Source organism: Schistocerca piceifrons, chromosome 7 (assembly GCF_021461385.2).
Source record: "Schistocerca piceifrons isolate TAMUIC-IGC-003096 chromosome 7, iqSchPice1.1, whole genome shotgun sequence".
NCBI lineage: Eukaryota > Metazoa > Arthropoda > Insecta > Orthoptera > Acrididae > Schistocerca > Schistocerca piceifrons.
The window spans coordinates 128,924,416-128,938,786 of NC_060144.1; the positions used below are offsets into that span (position 1 = coordinate 128,924,416).

At 43.1% G+C, this 14,371-nt stretch overlaps 1 protein-coding gene and 1 pseudogene across 1 annotated transcript in view; one reads left to right on the plus strand and one right to left on the minus strand.

Moving 5' to 3' along the window:
- LOC124804705 (synapsin) overlaps positions 1-14,371 on the minus strand; it is a 744,296-nt gene that overhangs the window by 668,925 nt on the left and 61,000 nt on the right. The gene's annotated exons all lie outside the window — the stretch shown is intronic.
- On the plus strand, positions 8,189-8,306 carry LOC124709270 (annotated as a pseudogene).

The following is a 14,371-nucleotide window of genomic DNA, read 5'->3' on the forward strand; positions in this document are numbered from 1 at the left end:
AACATATAGCGGTACCAAACGCAATTTCCCCCTCAAAAGGGTAAAATAAAAAGAAGACACAAAACAATAATATATTAAACATCGGTTCAATACTTCGTCGAACTTATATAAAAGATGTTTCTGTTTTTCTTAAATTCTTAAACAAGTTTCACACTTTCTAATATAACAGGAAACTCTTGTCTTTGATCATGATGAAGAACGTTCTATTGAGTGGGAAATAACAACAATTATATATAAACTGTACTTGCAGCAAAATAAATTTTCGTGGTTATGGATGACCTTAGAAGTTACACGATGAACTAAGTTTTAATACTTATGAAATTGCTGTAAGGATATATAATCACGATGGACCAATACTGAATGGCCGGCCGCTGTGGCCGAGCGGTTCTAGGCGTTTCAGTCCAGTTAATTGCTAAGGTGACTTCACGTTGCAACATTATCACTTCTGGAATTTGTGGTATCATCTTGTATGCGCCTGTTTCTGCTTGTATGCACCGTGCATGCCTGTTATGCTGTACCGGGTTTGACCATATGTTGCTCCAGAAGTGTTCCATGTCTGTTATGTTTGGTAGGTTGTCTATTTTAATGTGTGTGTTATCTATTGACTGATAAAATTTCTTTTGGTCTGTGTTCAATTCTTGGTTTTCTTTCCTTCGATTTCCACTTTTTTTGAATCTTCTAAGTCGTTTGGCCAATGCTTGTAATTTCTGCTTCTTTTCGTCTAATTGCTCTAACGCTTCTTGTTGTGAGATTTTACCTAACCTTTTTCGTTTTTTGTCTGATATTTCATTTCTTATAAACTGTGTTAGCTGTCCGATGTCTTTTCTCAGTTTTTCTATTCTGATCTGTAGCCTGTGTTGCCATGCTGGTTTTGTGGGTTTCTTCTGTGTGTTGGTTTGTTCTGATCTCTGCCTAGTGTGTATATTTAGTGTAGTGAGTGCTCCTATATAAACCAGTAGTTGTAACTCTTCCATAGTTGTATTTACATTTATTGTGTTGTGTATGATTGTGTTGATAGTTATTGTCGTTTCGACTTGTGGGTTATTTGGTGGTCTATGCAAGAATGGTCTAATGTCTGTGTTTGTGTCTTTGTATTCTATATGTGTTAACTGAAATTTTTCTTCTATATCTAACATGTGTGTCACTTCATGTTCTATTTGTGCTTGTTCTGGTGGCTGTCTTAAGATTTCGTTTTCCTCTTATTGTTTAATTGATGCGTGTTGTTCTTTGTTTGTTTGTTCTGGGATGTTTGAGTCAATTACTGTATTTTCTTCTTCTTCTGATTGCACATTATTGTGTTCCAGTATTTGTTGTACTTGTTGTTTGATGTTTTCTAATTCTGATTGGGGTATCTTGTTATTTTCGATTATTACACAGATCTGATCAGCTAGTCGTTGTTCTGTTTAAAATCTTAATTCTGGGTATCTGGTAATAAATGTTGTGTATACTTGTGATCTGTATCCAGTTGTGTTGGTTCCTAAGTTTGTTGCTTGGTAATAACAGAACATGAGGTGTCGGTTAACTTCATCTGACCATCTCATCCTCTGTTTTTGTTTTCCTTCTAGGGTAGTTGCAGGACGCATATCGTGCGAAACACCTTATTATTATTATTATTATTATTATTATTATTATTATTACTATTATTATTATTATTATTACTATTCTTTTGCTTGTACCTTTGACCCACAGTTTTCGCAGAGTCGGCATGGCTACAGCCGGATTTGGCATGGTTAATTGAAAGGGTGGGCAGATGCTCTTCCTGTTGGTACCCTGTACCCCCCGTGACAGAGTCAGCGTATCCCAACTGTCTGTGTCTAGTGTAAACCATGAAATAGTGCAAATGAGTTTCGAATGTCTGTGAGTCGTGTAACTGAGGCGGGACGTGGGGACCAGCCCGGTATTCGCCTTGTGGGATGTGGAAAACTGCCTAAAAACCACATCCAGGCTGGCCGGCACACTGGCTCTCGTCGTTAATCCGCGGGGCGAATCGATCTGGGGCCGGCGCGCCAACCTGAGTCCAGGAAGCACCGCATTAGCGCTCTCGGCTAACCTGATGGGTAATTATTATTATTATTATTATTATCATTATTGTTGTATTTTAATATAGTTATCAGGTCTCTGTAAGCAACGGTCGGAAAATTCTACCAGTCGTTTAATTCCTCGACGACAGAAAGCCGCTCCATGGTGAAGAAGCCTTTCGAGAATTGTTACGTGAACGTCCTCATCGTTGGAAAATCTCTTGCCCTCCCAGATGGTCTTTCAGCTTGCTGACAAGGTGGAAATAGCGTGGCGTAGGATCTGGATTATATTGCAGATGCTTCTAAAACTCCCTTCGAAGGCCTTGAACTGAAGCTTATGTGCTGAGCGCCGTGCGATGTTTTCCTCTGCTATGCTGTAGAACAATGCATTTGCCTAATTTTGCACACCGACTCTTCTTTATCCAGTTACCTTTGTGTGAGAGTAACAGTAATACAGGAGACGATCTCGGACGATGGAATGAGCACTGCCTATTGAGATACGCGGCTTTAGAGCTACGTCCACAGTAGTCACTGTGCGAAAATTACTCTGCGATTGCTGCGAGTCATTTCCTCGACTACTGGACATTGATTGGGGTCGATATTGACGACCTTCTTTCACGATTAGCGTTGTATAAGCAGCCTTTGTTAAATTGTTGACACCACATAACTACGGATGGTTGCAACATTGTGTTTGGTCCATTGTTCTTGTGGTCTTCAGTCCTGAGACTGGTTTGATGCAGCTCTCCATGCTACTCTATCCTGTGCAAGCTTCTTCATCTCACAGTACCTACTGCAACCTACATCCTTCTCAATCTGCTTAGTGTATTGATCTCTTGGTCTCCCTCTACGATTTTTACCCTCCACACTGCCCTCCAATGCTAAATTTGTGATCCCTTGATGCCTCAAAACATGTCCTACCAACCGATCCCTTCTTCTAGTCAAGTTGTGCCACAAACTTCTCTTCTCCCCAATCCTATTCAATACCTCCTCATCAGTTACGTGATCTACCCACCTTATCTTCAGCATTCTTCTGTAGCACCACATTTCGAAAGCTTCTATTCTCTTCTTGTCCAAACTGGTTATCGTCCACGTTTCACTTCCATACATGGCTGCACTCCATACAAATACTTTCAGAAACGACTTCCTGACACTTAAATCTATACTCGATGTTAACAAATTTCTCTTCTTCAGAGACGATTTCCTTGCCATTGCCAGTCTACATTTTATATCCTCTCTACTTCGACCATCATCAGTTATTTTACTCCCTAAACAGCAAAACTCCTTTACTACTTTAAGTGTCTCATTTCCTAATCTAATCCCCTCAGCATCACCCGATTTGATTTGACTACATTCCATTATCCTCGTTTTGCTTTTGTTGATGTTCATCTTATATCCTCCTTTCAAGACACTGTCCATTCCGTTCAACTGCTCTTCCAAGTCCTTTGCTGTCTCTGACAGAATTACAATGTCATCGGCGAACCTCAAAGTTTTTATTTCTTCTCCATGGATTTTAATATCTACTCCGAATTTTTCTTTTGTTTCCTTTACTGCTTGCTCAATATACAGATTGAATAACATCGGGGAGAGGCTACAACCCTGTCTCACTCCTTTCCCAACGGCTGCTTCCCTTTCATGCCCCTCGACTTTTATAACTGCCATCTGGTTTCTGTACAAATTGTAAATAGCCTTTCGCTCCCTGCATTTTACCCCTGCCATCTTCAGAATTTGAAAGAGAGTATTCCAGTTAACGTTGTCAAAAGCTTTCTCTAAGTCTACAAATGCTAGAAACGTAGGTTTGCCTTTTCTTAATCTTTCTTCTAATATAAGTCGTAAGGTTAGTATTGCCTCACGTGTTCCAACATTTCTACGGAATCCAAACTGATCTTCCCCGAGGTCCGCTTCTACCAGTTTTTCCATTCGTCTGTAAAGAATTCGCGTTAGTATTTTGCAGCTGTGACTTATTAAACTGATAGTTCGATAATTTTCACATCTGACAACACCTGCTTTCTTTGGGATTGGAATTATTATATTCTTCTTGAAGTCTGTTGGTATTTCGCCTGTCTCATACATCTTGCTCACCAGATGGTAGAGTTTTGTCATGACTGGCTCTCCCAAAGCCATCAGTAGTTCTAATGGAATGTTGTCTACTCCCGGGGCCTTGTTTCGACTCAGGTCTTTCAGTGCTCTGTCAAACTCTTCACGCAGTATCTTATCTCCCATTTCATCTTCATCTACATCCTCTTCCATTTCCATAATATTGTCCTCAAGTACAAGTTTGGTCCATATATCGCCCTAATTTCACTGTGAATCTGTGTGCGGTTTAGACGTTCTTGCCGTCAAGAATCTTACTGTTCCGCGCACTTAAATCCTGGAGTACGTTTCCAGCCGCCACGACATTTCACTTGCACATTATGATGTACCTATTATCGGTACTGCAGCAGAACTGTGTCTGTTGTGACAATGCGCCACAATTTCTGCACAATGATCTTTGGAAGGGGCTGAAATGGTTCAAATGGCTCTGAGCACTATGGGACTTAACATCTGAGGTCATCAGTCCCCAAGAACTTAGAACTACTTAAACCTAACTAACCTAAGGACACCACAAACACCCATGCCCGAGGCGGGATTCGAACCTGCGACCGTAGCACTCGTGCGGTTCCGGACTAAAGCGCCTAGAACCGCTCGGCCACCGCAGCCGGCTGAAGGGGCTGATATATATATTATATTACGGGTCATTTTATGCTATTTCCACATCTTTGATTGTCGACTGAGTTAGAGTCCAGAGACGCTTACGTACGTATTCAAACATCGCTACAGTTGTTGACGTTTTACTCGCTGATTATTAGAAAGTGTAAAAGGTATAACCGCCATTTTCTGAATCCAATTTCTTCAATAGAAAGATTCACATCACAGCTTCTTCTGCGGTAGCTAGCTTATGAGTTAGATTTTGCTTTGGGCTTCATTACGGCATTAGCGCTCATTGAGTCGATTAATTAGAATAAATATTCAGAACTATTTCATGATAAAGTTTCACACTCTTATTGTGACTGTAGTTACGCTGAAGGCATTTTAGGATAATGTAATTATGGATTAATAAAGGATCCGTAGTGTGAACTTACTTATAACTGTGAAATATTAACCGATCAAAAAAGAAATGGTCAAATGGCTCTGAGCACTATGGTACTTAACATCTGAGGTCATCAGTCCCCTAGAACTTAGAACTGCTTAAACCTAACTAACCTAAGGACATCACACACATCCATGCCCGAGGCAGGATTCGAACCTGCGAACGTAGCTGTCGCGCGGTTCCGGACTGAAGCGCCTAGATTCGCTCGGTCACAGCGGCCGGCTATTAATCGATCCTTATCCGCGAACTACAATTCAGTTTTGAGTAACTCAAAACAGATGTCAAGTTTCGTGTCCTTATCTGGGAGGTTAGAATTTCATAGTCTTTATTCAAACTACGTAGATTTTATTTTGCTCATCGCTGAATACGCTACACGTGTCAGATATGAATGCTGAAATTATTCAAATTAAACCCGACAATATCTTTTCCAATACCAGATGCCACCAGATAGGACGACACCATCGTATTGAATACTGGAACTCGAAAACAAAGCACTAATTTTGCTGCTCTCGTAATAGTCTAAATGCTACAACAGTCTCTGGCAAGCGTTGTTATAGGACATGTCTAACTTACTCTGAGAAATCTCATCTTCTGCCTCCAGTAAACCACTCTGTGATGCACAATGCCTCTCCTGTAGCGTCTGCCACTCGATTTAGATGGGGACTTCTGTGACGCTTTCGCGCTTGCTAAGTGAACCTGTGACGAAACTCATTTTGTATCTTTTATATTCCCTCTGTCAGTCCTTTCGGATTGACGAACAGATTTCAACAATCGGGCGAGTAAGGGTGTTGCAAGCTATCTCCTTCGTGGGCAGACTATAACTGTTGTGAATTACAAAAGAGACAAAAACACAGTTATAATCATTCATGTAAATAAAACTTAGACTTCAAAACCTCATTGCTCAGACAGAATGTATTACGGCGAAGTCATCCGGTCCTTCAGATTAAATGGGCGACGAACCCCTAGACATGATTCTGGCAAAGTTAATGGCAAAACCTGACACTTCGCTCGAAGATAGCATGTAGAAAACTCGCTGAAACGTTATGACAACAGTACACCCCATCTCAGATTTCTTCTTCTTCTTCTTCTTCTTCTGCCAATCCAGGATTAGTCCTTATCACTTGTTACGGCCTCACCATCTATTCCTGGGTCTTCCTAGACTACTCCTTCCAATAGGATTATATTATACTGCTTGTCGAAGGATTCTCTGAGAAGAAGAAAAAAATCAAATGGCTCTAAGCACTATGGGACTTAACATCTGAGGTCATCAGTCCCCTAGACTTAGGACTACTTAAACCTGCGTATTCAAAACAGTTTCGTGTCTAAGTACATCACACATATCCATGCCCGAAGCATGATTCGAACCTGCGACCGTAGCAGCCGCGTGGTTCCAGACTGAAGCGCCTAGAACTGCTCGGCCACAGAAGCCGGCTCTCTGAGAAGAGATACACATTACATGCTCTTCCAACACCGTGTTCGTTGGTTTACTTTTAAAATTCAGGGCTGTACACCGAGTTCTTTCCTTACTCTTCACTTCTTATTCCATCTTCTCTTGTGGAGCCTTTCACTGATATAAGGAGCTCTATTTCTATTATTTCGATTTGTCTTAGGTCTATTGATCATAATGTCCAACTTTTTGCTCCATGTAGTACTGTGGATAGCGCCACGACTTTATAAAATTTCATTTAGGTTGCTCTTTTCGTTTTACTCTTCACTATTTTTCTTATCGTGTCACATGTATATCGATAGGTGTTAATTTTAATACCTGTATCTATCTCTTCTTCAGAAGCTATACCACATCCTTGAACCATTGCGTGTTCGATAGTTTGCGCCACGTCTCCTGGAACACAGTGTTTGGCGTGAAGGGGGCGTGGCATGTCTGCCGCGAGTGCCTCTGAGGACGTTTTTCCGGGCGAGGCAGTAGGTGGAGGAGCACGCACGGCGCGTGTTTGCGGGGCAACGGGCTGCAGTTCGTTGTACCGCCCGAGTGACTTCCAAGCTTGTCTGGCTGAGCGTCTTTCGGTCACGAGGGACGTGCACCGGAAACAGAAGTGGACACATCATTCCTTTGGCTTACCGAATTTGGAGGCGGGCGGTGGGTCGACGTCACCCACACATCTCCTGGTGGCTCCAGCTTTTCGCACTGTTTGTCACGATGCCCGATGAGCTTTTAGTTTCTTTGCTGCGATGCCAGGACCACGCGGCATTAGTAAACACTGATCCTCCTCCCTGCTGTGAGCATGATAATTGTGGCTGGCTCGCTTCCGGCGAGTGTTTGTGTCTTGCTGCTTCATATCGGACCCGGTTCAGCCTCCTATTGTTGTTCCCTGTTCCTGTGTCTTGACAGGTGACTTGAGAAGCGCATCGCTTGCATGAAAATATAACAGATTCAGTTTCGTAAGTATCGTAAAATTGTGACTTGATTGTGTGTTTTAAATTGTTAGAGTTTTGTAAATTTTTTTATGTTCAATATGCCATTATCCGTGTCGTTCAACATTTTATTTTGCCTAGTGCGTTGTGCACTAAATCGCCATGTCGCTTTCTTTAGTTATTTGGAGCCCACAAGATGTGGGGGACTGATGACCTTAGCTGTTTAGTCCCCCTTAAACATCCCAACAACCACCACCACCACCCACAAGATGGTACATCTTACGGGGGAAAATGTTGTTGCATGTAGTTTTGTGGGTTGTACTTCCAAGCCAAGCTTGTGTTTAATGTAGGTGAGGTTCATAAGCCAACCATTCACGTCTTTCCTCCAACCACGTTTTTCATCCCGCGCGACGGTTAAGTATATACCGCTTCCGCCTCGTGGCGTGATTTGAAACTGGATCTCAGCTGGCCGCTGAACTTCTTTACCATCAGGTGTAAGTGCGGGGGACTGCCTTGGCCAGTTACCTTACTACATTTTAGTGACTTTTCGCAACTGTTTTGCCTACGCTATCAGCGTATAATCTGATGATTTACATTTTTACTTGCCTTACCTATAAGTTACCTCTCTGTTCGTCAGGCTATCGTTTTATGTTTGTGCCTTGGGCGTGTATATGGCAACAGCCTTGCCGCAGTCGATACACCGGCTCCCGTCAGATCACCGAAGTTAAGCGCTGTCGGACGTGCCCGGCACTTGGATGGGTGACCATCTGGGCCACCACGCGCTGTTGCCATTTTTCGGGGTGCACTCAGCCTTGCGATGCCAATTGAGGAGCTACTCGACCGACTAGCACTGGCTCCAGTCAAAGAAAACCACCATAACGACCGGGAGAGCGGTGTGCTGACCATAGGCCCCTCCTACCCGCATCTTCATCTGAGGATGACACGGCGGTCGGATGGTCCTTATGGACCACTTCTGGCCTGACGATGGAGTGCTTGGGCGTGCTTAGTAAAGGACAAGCGTGGTTAGCAATGTATCGGGCTTGCCCTAAGTATTTCCGGAGCCGTTCGTCCGGGCCACATCGCCCGATGCGTGTTGGTTTCATATCAACCAGCCTTAATTGTTTTTCTTTCCTTTTAATTAACTCCGTTTTAGGTAAATCTGAATTATTTACTGTATTTTAGTCCAACACATTCTAAAGATGTTTACTGCCTGCCTGTTTTGAAGATAGAAAAGCTATCATATTATACTTGTTATAAAACACGTATTTGGTGCAGTCTTGTGTTTTGTACTTAAATGTTAAGAACCATTGAAGACGTTGTTTTATCGGTTATCAGGAAGTGTTCGTAAATTGTTTTAGACACTTGAATCGTTTTGTCTTAATATGTCAAGGTCCTGTGCACCTAATTGGTAAAGTTACTTTTCCTGAGGAGTGCTAATAAAAATTTTGATACGTGTGATGTTCAGTCCCTGTTTGGCCAGGTCCTTCGACTCCCAGGCAACCTAATGTCAGCAGCGTGTACTGGAAATGGGACACCCGTACTATTACCATATTTTTGATGATTGTCTTAATCCTTACAAGGTGCTTTTGTAAAACGACCGTTATTTTTATTTTCATTTTCAGAAGAATGAAATTTTCACTCTGCACTGGAGAGCGGGTTGATATGAAATTTCCTAGCGCATTAAAACTGTGTGCCGGACCAAGATACGATATCGAGACCTTGGCCTTTTGCTGACAAGTGCTCTACTTTCTTTTTTTTTCACCTCATTGTTCATTTTGTTCGTTATTATTGATTGCATTTGGTGTGGGCGGACGTCACATGACACCCGTTCAAGTTCACCGTTAGTTCCTTCACTCAGATTTTGTTTTTCTTTTTTTGTTTATTACGGAGGTCAATCAGCGCTCTGACCGAACACGTGGAGGTACCGTGCCGAACAATGAATGGGCTTCTCAAGCACGACTCGCGATCCGTCCTCACAGCTTTACTTCCGCCTAGCTTTTGAAGGTAGGAAATGAGATACCGGCGGAAGTAAAGTCGTGAGGACGGGTCATGATTCGTGTTTGGATAGCACTGGATAGAACGCTTCTCTGCAAAAGGCAAAGGTTCCGAGTTCGAGTCACGGTAGGTTGGAAGGCAGGGGATGAGGCACTGACGGAAGTAAACTCGTGAGGACGGTTAGCAATAGTGCTTGGGTAGCTCTGTCAGTAGAGCACTTGCCCGCAACAGCCAAAGATCGCGAGATCGAGTTTCGGTCCGGTACACAGTTTTAATCTTCTAGGAAGTTTCGCTTCTATTTTTGCTGTTGATGCCTTTAGGTTACAATTTAGGTTTGTACGGTTCAACCTACGTAACGAAATTTGTAGTTTAGCACTGTCCTGCATGATTACCCGGTCGTCGGCGAAATTAGATATTTAACTGGCCGAATTGTTAAACCTCCAGGAATTGTGTCCTTCGACCATTCCCTGACCATTGACGTAGACACTGAACAGTGTTGGTGACATACTACAACCTCGCCTTACGCTACAGCTCTTTCCAAACATCTATTCGTATTTTGGTGTTTTTGCATAAAACTTGGCATGCTCTTATCAGGTGTCTGGAGAAACCTCTTTTTTCTATTATTGTCCAGAGCTTTTTATGTGGAAGCGGTCAGATTTCATCACGGTGAATTGCGTTTCGCACCAGCAGCTTTTCCTGAATCTGCGATGTTTCTTTGGTGAGAGAAGCCTTTCTGCGGAGGATTGATTCCCGCCGAAGGCAAACTCTCACGAGAGACGACGCAGCCTTGAACCTCCGCTCACAAGCAGGTACATCGCGGACTTGCCGTCGAGTTCATATCGGCGCTGCAGACAGCGACCGTTAATTTCAATTTCGGCGACGTCAGCCATCAATCACGCCCGCGGCTGAGCCAGCGCGTTCCCTGAATGCAGCGGCGGAGAAAAAAAAACGGTACGCGGCCGATAGAGCGGAGGATCTGGCGACGTCTGGGGCATAATTAGGGCACGGCGAGGAGCAGCGAACACGCCAGCGCCGACGTCCGTGGCTATTCATCAAGGAGGCAATTAGCAGGCACCGCCCGCGCCGCCCCGTATACAAATTGGGGGATAATCGTATGCGGCATCACACACGCGCCGCTGCCGCAGCTACTCCGCTCGAGCACTAAGCGGGCCGCACTGAAGCTAAACTGCACATAGCGTAGCAACATTTGCGCCCTCTAACAGGTATACCGTACATGGAAGAGCTACGAGGGGCGTTCAATAAATTATGCAACACATATTTTTTTTTCTCGGCCAAATTCGGTTGAAAAAATGCGGAATTTGCTGTGGGACATCGTGGAATATTCCTGCTCCAGCCCTTTTGAAGTTCCGATAGGTGGCAGCGCTAAAAGCAGCCTTCAAACTGAGGTCCGTAAAGGAGGCGCGTTCCAAGCAGAGAGCTCTCGTGGGCTTTCTTTTGGCGGAAAACCAGCTCAGTGTTCATCGTATGTTGTTGAACAAGCAGCTCCGCAGCACACCATACCGACGTGTTCACACGTCAATTACGACTGCAGGGGGCACGTGGCGATCAGGGTTCGACCGTCGATCAATGGGGACGTGTTGTCTCTTCGGGTTTCTTCAAATCTTTACTACACTAGATCGATGAAAGCAAAAAAGATTTGAAGAAAGGTTTCCAACCTCGAGCAGTTTTTTTATAAGGATAAGGACGGAAATCTAATTGGAGATAAAAGCAAAGTCCTAGAAAGGCGGCAAAAGTATTTCACCGAACTGCTTGACGGGAAAGAAGGGGATAAAGAAGAAGGAACCGTGATGAGAATGAAAGGGAACAGGACTCAGAGTTGGAATCAGAGTTAGATGTAGACGATAGGGAAGAGAAACTACTACCGGAGCTAGAGGAAGTGAAGAATGTTATCAAGAACCTAAAAACAATAAAGCAGCAGGAGAAGACGGCACAGAGGCCGTATTATTAAAATATGGGGGAAAGAAAATGGCAATTGAATCTCAATGTAGACAAGTGTAATGTGCTGCGAATGCATAGAAAGATAGATACCTTATCATTTAGCTACAATATAGCAGGTCAGCAACTGGAAGCAGTTAATTCCATAAATTATCTGGGAGTACGCGTTAGGATTGATTTAAAATGGATTGATCATATAAAGTTGATCGTCGGTAAAGCAGATGGCAGACTGAGATTCATTGGAAGAATCCTAAGGAAATGCAGTCCGAATCCAAAGAAAGTAGGTTACAGTACGCTTGTTCGCCCACTGCTTGAATACTGCTCAGCAGTGTGGGATCCGTACCAGATAGGGTTGATAGAAAAGATAGAGAAGATCCAACGGAGAGCAGCGCGCTTCATTACAGGATCATTTAGTAATCGCGAAAGCGTTACGGAGATGATAGATAAACTCCAGTGGAAGACTCTGCAGGAGAGGCGCTCAGTAGCTCGGTACGGGCTTTTGTTGAAGTTTCGAGAACATACCTTCACCGAGGAGTCAAGCAGTATATTGCTCCCTCCTACGTATATCTCGCGAAGAGACCATGAGGATAAAATCGGAGAGATTAGAGCCCACACAGAAGCATACCGACAATCCTTCTTTCCACGAACAATACGAGACTGGAATAGAAGGGAGACAGACAGAGGTACTCAAGGTACCCTCCGCCACACACCATCAGGTGGCTTGAGGAGTATGGATGTAGATGTAGATGTAGATAATGAATTGATAAAGGAAATATGGATAAAAGAGGTAATGCCTAAGGATTGGAACATGGGAATTATTTGCCCATTTCATAAGAAAGGTGACAAGTCAGAATGTAATAATTATCGTTGACTCACTCTCTTGGACGTAACATATAAGATATGTAGTACAATTTTAGCCTCCTGACTTGAAGGGATGATAGAAGTGATATTGGGGGACTATCAGGCTGGATTTAGGAGGAACATACCCACGATGGATCAAATATTTTTATTAAGACAAGTGCTAGATGTTTTATGAGTATGACAAGGAACTACATCAGCTGTACATTGATTTTAAGCAAGCGTACGACAGCCTACATAGGTCGAAAATTAAACAGATAATGAAAGAATTTAGAATCCCATTAAAATTGGTCAATTTAAGGGAAATGACAATGAAATCAACAGTGTGTGAGGTAAGAATAGAGTAAGAACTGCCTGGAGAATTCTAAGTACAGAGAGGCCTACGACAGGGAGATGTGACCTCTACAATGTTATTTAATTTATTTTTAGAAAAGATGGTGCGGCAAATGCCAATAAACCCAGGAGGAACGATACTTAATCGGCAAGTTAAAGTGGTAGGATATGCGGATGAGGTAGCATTAATGGCAAGGAATGTAAGGGCACTAAAGGGGAACTACGATACGATAGAGGAAGTAGCAAGAGAAGTAGGTTTAGAAGTAAACATAAACAAAACAAAATATTTGGTGATGGGGGAGCTCGATATAAACGGACAAAAGAATTCAATAGTAATGAATGAGAAAGGATATGAAAGAGTGAAAACATTTGAATATTTAGGTTCTGTAGTAACGGAAGACAGTAAAGTAGCAGTTGGATTCCTGCTACGCAGAATCAGTGATATATTACGTTCCAAAGACGGACAGGCAAGCTATTAAGCAGGTGGTTATAATGTATGGGCTCTTCAGTGCATGTGTTAGCAATTTCCATCCACTTCTGTCAGTAAAACAAGATTTTTATTTAATGGATAAAAGGAAAACTGATACCTGTTTTATACTTCAATAATGCTTGGTGTTCTGTGATAAGACAAGGACATAACCAAAGGGGGAGTGGGGTCACCTAAATGAAATCACACACGACCTTGTTGCTATGTAAAGAAATTGAAAGATTTTTGATTTTCAGTTATATGACGAAAAAGGGATACGCACTATCGGTAAACACTGCCTTCGATAGATTTAAGCTATCTATATATCGACAGCACTATCAGCTATCACCATTCCCGACTTTAGCCAACACCATCCACTGTATAATATGGGCATTACTTGAGCTCAGTTGTTTTGTTAATCAATTCAGTTCTCACTTGCAGCTGAATCTAATAAAGTGCTACCGTTTATCTACATCTACGTCTACATCATACTCCGCAAGCCGGCTAATGGTGTGTGGCGGAGGGTACGTTCTGTACCACTGACTGAGCCGTCCAATGCTGTTCCACTCGCGAATAGCGCTTGGGAAGAATGATCGATGGTAAGCCTCTGTATAGGCCCTAATTTCTCGAATTTTCTCCTAATGGTCGTTAATGAGACTATGTGGCGGGAAGTAATATTTTGTCCAACTCTTCCCGGAACGTGTTCTCTTAAAATCTGAATAGTAAATCCCTCCGTGATGGACAACGCCTCTCTTGTACCGTCTGCCAATGGAGTTGGTTGTGCATTTCCGTAAGGCTCTCAGCGATCACGTGACGAGACGCACCGTTCTTCGTCGGATTATTTCCATCTCTTCTATCAGTCATACCTGGTAAGCATCCCAGATAGATGAGCAGTACTCAAGAGTCGGCCGAACAAGCGCCTTATAAGCCACTTCCTTTTGTCGCGTCTGTAGTTTCCTGAAGCGGATCAGGAAGGGAGCTAGACGCTAGATCCAGTAATGAGGTGGCTCGTCAAACTCGAAGTCCTGGTGCTGGAAAACAAGCTGGAAATTCTTCGTAGATGAGGGAACTCTTTGGGATAAGGGACGTATACTTTTGATGAAACAACTGAGATAAAACACGAGGCAGGATAAGACCACTGTCGAACCCTAAGAGGCACAAACACATTGAATGTAAGTTGGGTAATCCTGCATGTACCCTGTGCAGCTAAGTGCCACGAGAAACTAAGTCCCGTCCCGAGGGCAGTGT